Genomic DNA, 10,396 nt, shown 5'->3' with positions numbered 1-10,396 from the left:
CTTACCACAGCTGAACGTAAACCAGCAAGCATACAAGATGGGATAGAGCACATTAAATACACTGCTCTTTCAGCCCATTTCTATTACACCCTGGGTTTGGAGAGGCGAAAAAAGAAAAGAGGAAAGAGAGAAGGCCAAGGTGTTCATCAAAGCTTTGACTGCCACAACGCAAATCAAGTTTCAAATTATGCTGTTTTGGAAACAATTCATCCAAGACACCATCATTGCTGCATTTTAGGTCCACGTAAACAATAAAATAGTATCACTATACAGACACAGGAACTTTTTTATTCTCCTCATGCCAGCAGATCTTCAACTTCATCCGATCCCCTTGATTCCCATGAGATATCAGAAGAGCCATACCTTGAGGAGAAGTTAACAAAATTCCATTCAGCAGCAGCATCCATGAAAGAGTCCACTTGCTCAGCTTGGTTTCACTGCAATCACACAACAAAACCATGACTAAAACCCAAATTCCTGCCACCCAGCTTCTTGGTCTGTTATCTGATGTAAGACTCAGCAGATTAAAAACAGACACAGTGCTAGTTCAAGCATTTGTATTTGAAACTGATCCTATAATAGCCAAGATCCTCTTAGCCAAATTCAATGGGCTCCTTATAGCCTTGGGCACATCTGAAGGAGCCCCCAGGCCCGCAACAGCAAACAAGTGAGCTTTTGCCTCCACACAGTACAGAGGCTCCCCCAGAGCACCTGTAGAAGAATCTGCTGTAAGAGGTCTCAGCTGACTAAAAGATAGGAATTCCTAAAAAGTAGGAATTCAATCTCTAAAGCCTCTAACTTCTGGCCCTTGAGATCTTCTGATCCTTTACTGCCCACCTCACACATGAACATTGCAGAGGCTCACTCCCAGCACCAGCTGAACAGCATTTAGCTTCCTATCACAAGAACTGCCTGCCTTTTTTCTATGGGAATTAAACTGAAAAACCAACACTACATCTTAAACTCACATTCCACCACTTAACCTGGAGCTTTCTCCATAGCAGGAGAAAGGTATGTTTGTCATACCACAGAGACAGGGAGATTTGTTGTCTAAAGATCTTTCAGGGGTTGGAAGTTCAAGATCTCTGCTGTCCTCTAAATTTAAAAAGGCCTTTACTCCTTCAGCCTAAGAATTGCCTTGATTTCTTCCTTGAATTCCTGTTTCTAATCAGACACCATTTTGGCATGGTCAAGCAACAAAACCGTAATTCATCTTCACTGATCCAGCACAGCAAAATAATCCCTTGCTGTCCCAGAAGATCTGTGGTGTATTCACGCTCTCACACCTGAATTCCAGTACATCTGGCAGCTACTGCAGTTATCTTTCTGAAGGAGCCTCAAAAAGCTTAGTAAGGGCTCTGTAGCAAGAACCAGGCTCTGAATACAGCTCAGCTGTGCACAGGTGAGAGCAATATCCTCCAGGGATGTGCAGCCTGAGCAAGAAGGTGTGGGGTTTTGCTAAAACAAAGATCTGCACATTTCCACACGGATCTCCTTGAAGTGAGGGGTATGACACACAAGTGAACCCCTTGGTCAGATTCTGGGTCAGAATCTCAGCCCTTGCTGACAAGACTGCCTGAATTGGAAGTGTCTTTATGCTGTTAGTTCTGTTACATTGAAAGATGCTACTCTTTTCATAAAAATCCATTGCTTAAATTTCTCATATATGATCTCCTACGCTCTCCAGTGCTGCCCTAAAATAATCTCAGTGTGGCTGCATTTTGTTATTTTGATGGTGTTCTGCAGCATGAAAAAAAAGAGAATAGGGGGAGCAGGAACATCTAAATGATGTTTTTCCAACTGAAATCAAGTTTTTGTCCCAAAAGACACTAGGGAAGGTAAAGCATCTTATCTTTACCCTCAGCTCTTATGTAATGGACCATGATGAAGAATCCACCTAGAGCACAAACTCCAATCTCTTTCATGGATCATTCTGAAGTAACCTTCCCAGGACTGATAAATGCTGCAGTGAGACAGATGGGATGGGAGTCTGCTCCCCAGGAGCTCCCACCGGGTTCAGGCAAACACAGTGATCAGTGTGCTACAAATATACTCACTGATCAGCTAAAGCTGAGATAAAACAGCCACTACAATGTTTCCACCAAGTCATGCGCACCCCAGTCACAGGGACTTCTGTGTCCCAGCAGGCAAAGTCCCAAACTGCCAGACACGAACAGATCTCCTGCCACTTCCTCATACCAGCACATCCCTAGCTCAGCGTGAAGGTCCACCCACAAAGCCAGCTCTCACCCAGACCCCTTACAGGGCTCTAACTGCTGAGACCCTCATTTCTGTGCAGAGGTAGAATGGAGCATATGCTACAGGGATCAAGCAGTCGAGAACAGGAAAGCCTTCCCAGAGCTCACATTCATGCAGTGCAAGAATGCAGACTGTGGCAGATATGAGGGCAGAAAGTCACACATTTTACCTGGGAGGGCAAGGGGGAAGTCTTGCTTGAATTGCTCTGTCAGCCTTACAGATTACTTCTGTTTCCCCTCAACACCCACACTACCAGGAGGCCTCAAAAACAAGTACTCTAGCCTAGCATTAGCTGGATAAAGTGGAGTTATTTAAAAATAACAATTGTAAAAAATATATTATGAAGCAATCCTTTGCAGTCTAACACCCACAGCGTTAACTTCCTGCTGCCTGCTTTCTTCCCTTGCTGCTCCGCCCAATCTCCCCTTGGAGGCAGGAACTCTCTCTGGTGCTTCAGCACTGCCCTGACCCAGGAAGGAGAGCTGCTTGTATCGTAAGAACTACATTCAAGCCCAGCTTCACTCTTGCCTCTCTAGTGCAAACACATTATGAGTTGCCCTTACAATTAATCTGAACTCTAGCACACAGATGTCTACAACAATCTCCCCAACAGAGTATAAAATAAATAAAAGAAATACAGAATGGACAAAACAAGTAAGGACGGAAAAAAAAAAAAAACATGGAAAGAATGTCAGAAGTAAAGCCGCCTTTGTTCTGCCCTTAGCACAAAGTGAGATGCAAGATGTTTGCATAGAAAGATCCCATCCCTGAGGACTTACAAACCTTCTCCTCCCTCTGTTCTTCTCATGAGACTACTCTGTTTCTCACCCATGTACCTCCTCCCAGAAATTCTTCATGTATTTCCCCAGCCAGCAAGACTGAACACGAACACCACGTTCAGCAAGTGAGCCCCCCCCCCCCCACCAGACATCAACCATGGATCCTGAAAGGATCAGAGAGGAGATGTTTGTTTCAGCCAAGAGACTCATTGCCAAGAGGGATTCAAGCAGCTCTTGTTGGAGGAGAAAGGGGGAACCCTGACCAAAGAGATCAGTCAGAGAAGAGGCTCCGGAAGGGAAGAGCCTGGGGCTCAAGGTGATTTCTGCCAGCGGGCTATTTTGTTGATAAGGATTACACAGCTACTCAGTCTGCCAGACATGAGCCTGCAAATGGTAAAGCATTCCCTGTTGGCCCTGTGAGAATACCTATACGATCTAGTTATACAATAAGCCTCGGGTTGTTTTCCTAAACTAGGCAGTTGCTGGCAAAGCTAAAATATAAGCTACTGTTGTCTCACACTGCAGTAAAGCAGCCTCACACAATTTCCCTCTCCCTCCTGATACTTTTTTTCTATACAGCTGTGCAGACGATACTGACGCCATCAATGCAAGATCAGGGCACTCCCAGTCCAAGCAGGGAACAACTTAAAAGAGGTTCAAATTCCAACCACTTTGATCAGGGGAGTGGCTTCACCAGAGCCAAAATAAATGTTTGCTGATAATCCCGTGCCCTGTTTGCTTGTGTGGCTCCCATTTTATTAGCCTTCCTATGGTAAATTTTACAGCTGGGGTTAGCAGAGTGATAAAATGCACAGATTATATTCTTCACTGTTGCTGGTCTGCTTCTCCCCAATTTAATACAGCTTTACCTTGAAAAAACAAACACTTTGATCCAGGATGCTCTCTTGCCCCTTGCAAACCTTCACCTCCTTCTACTACCTGACAGTCATCAGTTCAGAGAACAACAGCCTGCTCCAGGCTGGGAGGAGAGCAAGTCACAATCAAATTTCCCTACTGAATGCTTTTTATAAGAGCACTCAAATCCTCCTCAATCACTGCACCACTGACAGTGATTTACCCCTCCCTCCCCACAATGTTCTGCCTGGGCTCTAACAAGACCCCTCAGATGCTGAAGTACAAATAAATGCAGGATCCAGACCACAGAAACTTATTGGCATCCTATGATTTGATTTCTCACACCGTCATCACTGAAGCAGAAGCTTCAGTGTCTATGCAGTAAGTTTTGGCCCCAAACAGAATACCATAACTTTCATCTCCTCATTCTTGATTTATTCAAGTTATGCCCCAGCTATTTCTCATTCTGAAAGCCAAGAGAGAAGCCAGCAGAAGAAAGGGACTTGCTTTGTCTTTATTTTTCCAAATTTAAACTCCTCAGATTGAAAACTACACTAACCTGCATCACTTAGCTGGAGACACCTTTGTTCTACCTATATAAAAATCAAAGATGAACCAATTTATGAACTGTGGCACAACAAAAGCTGAAGAAGCTGTCAGCAGCTCTCTAGTCCCAACATGGAATTCCTATTGCTTTGCAGCAGACTTAGAAATTACTGTTCACCCTTTAATGTTGAATTTTATGAATGGAAAATGGTTTTGCCCCAGAGCTTGTATTTATTATTCATAGCTTGGTCTGCTCCCTAAAAACAGGAAAGCAACATCAAATTCAAGGCCTCCCTGGATTCCTAGGGAGCTACAGACCCAGATCAGGAACACACAATATTTTTCCATTCCTAACTCTTTTGTCAGCATCTCCAAGGGTAAACACATAACAAGAAGCATTAGAGTTCAGAAGAGCATTGGTACATTGTGGATGATGAGTACAAGCAAACAGGCCTAGAGCCACTACTGCAATGAGCTTTGGTACTGCAATTGCAGAAGGTGGGAAGCAAATAATACTGCAGGATTCTTTCACCTCCAAGTCACTGCTGCTTGCTCACACAGTCCTCTTCCATAGTATTGTCTACAATAACAAACTGCTCCCACTGGCCAATGAGAAAAAAAAAAAAACAACAACAAAACAACAACAATATGAACAAAAACCCCAAGTACAGCCAAGCTAAAAAAAAATACTCAAGTAGACTCTTGGGTATCTCTGGATTTAACCACATCAGAGTATTCTACAGGGGAAAAAGAAATTTTAAAAGATCAGTCTTAGTCCAACTGTGATAACAATTCAGGGAAATTTTTCTGTGTTGGCTTGACTGAAATAAACTCTCTGTGCAAACCTTCATATAACCGATATCAGCCTCAGTATTGAGAGCTAGTTTCTCTGCTAGTTTTCTGGGGTTTACCATCCCTTTAGGATGACACAGGTGAGACAGAGCTAACAGATAAGTATTAAATTTTGAAGACTTTCTGCTTGAATTTGGGGTGCAGCCAGATCAAGCAAAGCACTTTTGTCTGGAAAGAGCAGTGGCTAAAGAATGGATTAAATGGAGGAACCTTCCAGACACAGACTGGGACCACACAGCAGAGAGGACTGGCACAACAAAAACTCACCACAAGCTATTTGACAGAAAGTCCAAAATTATAAAGTTGTACCTTTACAATATGGGGACTTCAGCAACAAAATTGGCTGAAGGAACTCCTCGTTATGTCAAGAATACTGGACTTGTGCTGTAGTCTTATTTACTTATTTTAGGCTCAGAAAATTCTCTGGCCTGGTTCATACCGCAAAACCTTCAGCTGGGCTGAAGGATCGAGGTGCCAGAGCACAGCATTGCTCACATCAAAATCACTGCTAAGGCTTCTGCAGCGCCTCACTGCAGTGCTGCTCAGGAGGCACTACCACACTACCAATTTTTTCCACCACAGCAATTTCAAGATGTTCCTGCCTCCTCTCCTTCTTCAATAGTTACTACACTGACAGGAAACACCATAGGATGAGATGAAAGAGAGGAGGATGGGGAACACTGTGAAATTCAGATATAAATCCAGAGAACTTTCCAAAGTGATACATCAGAGGGAAGATTAGAAAGCCAGTCTGCCGTATTGCATAAGTGATTACATTTTGTACCATGTAGAGAAAAAAAAACCCTACACCCATGCTGTTACTGGAATGTCTGCAAAGCTAAATTGTTTCTTTAGAGTGGGAAAAGCTGCCTATACTTATAAGGTCCTGTACATCTCAAGGTGCTCTTGAGACCATGCTGAAGCAGCTGATGTGCCTCAGGAAGTCCACACTGTTGATGAAGGCCTGCCCCAGCTGCACTGGGAGCGATCACAAACAGCATCCACAGCTGAGCAGAGCACTGAGGCCCCTGGAGCTGTGCTCATGCCCATGCCTCCTCAGCTGTGCACGCCCTTTCCCTCCCTTGCACCCACACGAGGTTCATTCTGCTCTGCTGCACACCTGCTCACAAAATACACCAGCAGAAAGCTGCTCACCTCTGCCTTGGGCTTTCTTCTTGTGCTGGCTCTGCAAGGGCCATAGAAGACATGAGTGGGGAAACAAAGTGGAAGGTTAAGAGATGGCTAAACTGCTGTGGGACTGCTGCTCACATGCGGGGCAGTCCTGAATCCTGCTCAGCTTCATAGAAACTCAAGTGCAACAGCAAAAATAATTTTGTGAATCCAGTCCTCTAGGGAAAAAGCTGAGACCCAGTTCTACTGGCATGCCTAAGGGCAGCTTAGGGGTACCCCAAGCTACAGTTCCTCGGTCCCAGGCAAGTCCTAGCTCTCCAGCTCATGCCCTCCCCATCTCAAGGAGGAACTGAGATGCCATCCTGACATCATCCTGGCTCAGGAGGTATTTGTAGCAGGACCCAGTGCAGTCCCAAAAGGGCTGCCTGCCCTGTCCATGCTGCCTTGTGCAGCAGCCCAGGTCCTGTGCTAATTGGTGCTAATAGACCAGACGCCAAGAGGATGGGACAGTGGCTACCCCCTTAAACCAGGAAAATCTGGTTCCAAGAAAACCAGGAAAATCTGGTTCTGTTCTCTGGAGAAATCTTTACAAGAGTGCTATAGAAAAGATGATTTCATTTCAAAGTACCTTTTTTTTTTTTTCCTTTAATAATATGAAACTTAAACATCAGCATCTGGACAATTGATGTGACCTTACCAAAGAGGATCTCTCCTGTTGTCTCCACCCCACGGTGAGTCAAAACATTTTATGTTCTGAGCCCCCTCATCCCTGGGGAAGGAGGCGAGATCGGGGCTTCTTTTTATCCAATGCAACAAAAAAAAAACCCCAAACAAACAAAAAAATGTAAGTGCTTGCATGAAGTGGAAAAATCCTGTTTGGGCCAGCCTCTGCACACCAAAGACCGTTCTGGGCTGCTGCACTGACCAGGCCTAAAGCTGCAGCTGTTTTTCTCCTCTGCAGCCCCGCAGAGAGCTTGGCGAGAAATCCGTGTGTGGGGCTCCAGGGCTGCTGCTGGTAGCGAGTAGGTGTGGGACACGTCAGTGAGCAGCTGGGACACCCCTCTCTGCCAGGGCCAGCCAGGAGGTGGCACTGTTAAACTGCTGAGCTTTCCCACTACACTGGATCTCTGTCGGGTTTTTTCCTCCGCTCCTACCTCCCCCCACCCCAGTAATCTATTTTCCTGCCTCGAGGATGGCGATACACCACAGCGAAAACTCGGCTGGGGGAAAAAAAAAAAACCAAAAACAAAAAACCAGACGATGGCTTTGTGATTTTTGTGATTTCACGATTGTTTCCCTCTCGCATTAAGTTCTGGCCGGCTGAGAGGAAGAGGTTTACTCGGTGTAAGGTGATGTTATACAACTTTCTCCCTCTAGCAAGTGCCGGAACTGTTCTGGTTTAACCCTCTGACACCTTGACCCAGCCCATTCAAAGTCCCTTTTTAAATTTCTTTTAAGCGGCCTACACCCTTAACGCCCAGCAATGCAGAACACCTACCGAGCCCTGACCCAGCAGGCAAACAACAAAAGCGCTTTATCTCGAGGGACGCGTTATCGCTCCGCTCCCGCTCCCTGAGCAAACAGCAGCGCTGGCCGGGGACAGCCAGGCTCCTCTGCCCAGTGCCCGGGCTGCTGGACGCTGAAACAGCGCTGACCTACCCGCCTCAGCAGTTCGTACCGCGATTTGCTGAGCTCGGGGGACAGTCTTTCCTCATAGGACTCAACAAGTCCCTAATCCCCAGGGAGGAGGCAGCGAGGTTTTCCAGAATGCACGTCGGCACTTTCATGTCCCAGCAAGGCCCCGCGGGAGCATGGCTTGTTCACTGAAGGGAGGTGACTGAACAAGCTGCTGCAGTTCACAGAAGTGCTTTGACTCTCTGTGAATCTGTAATAAAGCTCCAAACGGGCAAAACTTTGTCAAAACTTCATGAAATTATCTCCTCACACTTTGATGAAGCAGACACCAGCTTTCTTCATAGACACCCCTCCCCATCAGCAACACTCACTACAGTGCAAAGCCCCATCATCCAGGAATTATTATTATTTCTGCAACTATTTCATCATGTGTTTTTAAGAGAAAGATGAGAATGAGAACATATATGCTGGATTTTTACTTCTCAAACTTGTTTAGCAGCCGTGGAAGCAACAGGTGGGAAGTAACTAGCCAGCCGTGACCTGCTGGCTCTCCCTAAGCTGCATCTGGCCGTGGTTGGAGGGAAATCAGTGGTCGGAGGCTCAGCATGGGAACTGCTCACCTACACCATTTCTACTTTCAGGGCTTCAGAGAGTTCACAAATGAGTGCTGCTCCCTTGAGTAAGGAGGTCCTCAACTGTTCAGCCTGCCTTTTCAACAGCCCAGATGAGTCATAGCAAAGATTGCAGTGTCTGTGTCTTTTTTTAGTGAGTTAAAAGTTCTCATGGCCACTTTTTTCTTCCCTGAAACTTGGCCCTTTTCTACCACAACTGCAGAAACTACCAGCAAATAGGGCTTTGTGAGCCAGGTACTCCGGGACAGCAGTGCCCCAGTTGCTGGCTAGACAGGCCACAGGTTCTTCTCACCACATGAGTACCACACACGTCACCTTTCCTGAACATCAAACGTCACACACAGATGGAAGGGCCAACCTGTGTAAGTGCAGACAGCTCAACACTTCCCAGAAACACTGCCTTTTTTGTAGGCACTCAGACAATCCTGTGTCTACCCTGCTTTCCACTAAGGCCATCAGAAGGATGATGCTGAGCTAGTGGTACCAGAGAAAATAATTTTCCAGGAGCTCCTGGGATTCATTATGGAAACTACCCACAAGCACTGATTTTTCTGGAAAGTAAGCCAATTGCCAGCTTTCCTGAGGGCCTGGCAGCCTCTCCTCTCCTACTGAGAGAGCTCACACCTGGCCTCCTGATACAGAAAAGACTATCATGAAACACAGGTGGGGCTGTAGTGCCTCAGCTGCAAGAGCACTGCCAGGATGCCATTTAAGAGTAGCCCACTGCCTGCTTTGAAGGGGTCTCTAAACAGGCGACAAGGACCAAGCCAGAAGCCTTAGAAATTGCCCCACTGGGACCTAACTTGTCAGAGCAAATCTAGTGTCATACACCAACACAGTCCAAGTGCCTTGCAAATAGGAAGTTTCCAGTTAGACAGTCATCTTGATTTTTATCAAAGCCACTTTTCTAGGACTTTACCACATGCGGAGATATTTATCACTAAAGTGTTAGTGGCTTAAGTATCATTTGTGTCCATAGTAAGAGATGATTTCAGCCTACATTGACAAGACAAAGTTGTCTCAGAACTAGAGCAACACTAACAGTACTACTGTTACCCCTTCTGACCTCTGCAGCCAGCCAAAAATGCAGGGAGTGGTAAGTTTCCATTACAAGCAGATTTGGTAGCTGAATGGGGTGTTTCCTCCATTCCTTGCAAAGAATGCACGAATTCCTTTTTTTCTCACCCCCACAATGATGGACACAGGAGAGATCAAACAAGCAATGTATTTGCTCACATTCTCATGTCACCTTTTGAAATTCATTTAAACTCTGTTTAAAAGCCTCTTCAGACTTTGACAGTGGCCCTGGCTATTCCTGCTGCAGGACTCAAGGACACTGACAGTTGTGGGCCATTGACCCTTTCTGTGCCAGAAATTACTGCCCTGCAGAGGGGATAACTGAGCACAGCATATACTGCTCCCAAGCCACCTCCAGTAACAGGCTGGTGTGCTAGCAAGCCTGATAATATCAGGCATTAATAGACCTGCTCAGCTCCTGCAGCAGATACACAGCCCCTTCGTTAACAGCTTCAGCTGCCAACACAAGAGTCACCAGATTTTGTTTCTCTGAGAATCACACTCAGATCACTGGCTCGTACATCCTCACAACGCCTGTCTGCAGCTGAGCTTCTCCTTCAGGCCAGCACGACCATCCCTGCCATCCCCCAGCAAGATGATGCTACTGGGGAAAAAAATAACAAAGAAGGG

This window comes from Motacilla alba, chromosome 2, assembly GCF_015832195.1.
Source record: "Motacilla alba alba isolate MOTALB_02 chromosome 2, Motacilla_alba_V1.0_pri, whole genome shotgun sequence".
Lineage (NCBI taxonomy): Eukaryota > Metazoa > Chordata > Aves > Passeriformes > Motacillidae > Motacilla > Motacilla alba.
Note: the sequence above shows the minus strand (reverse complement) of the source record.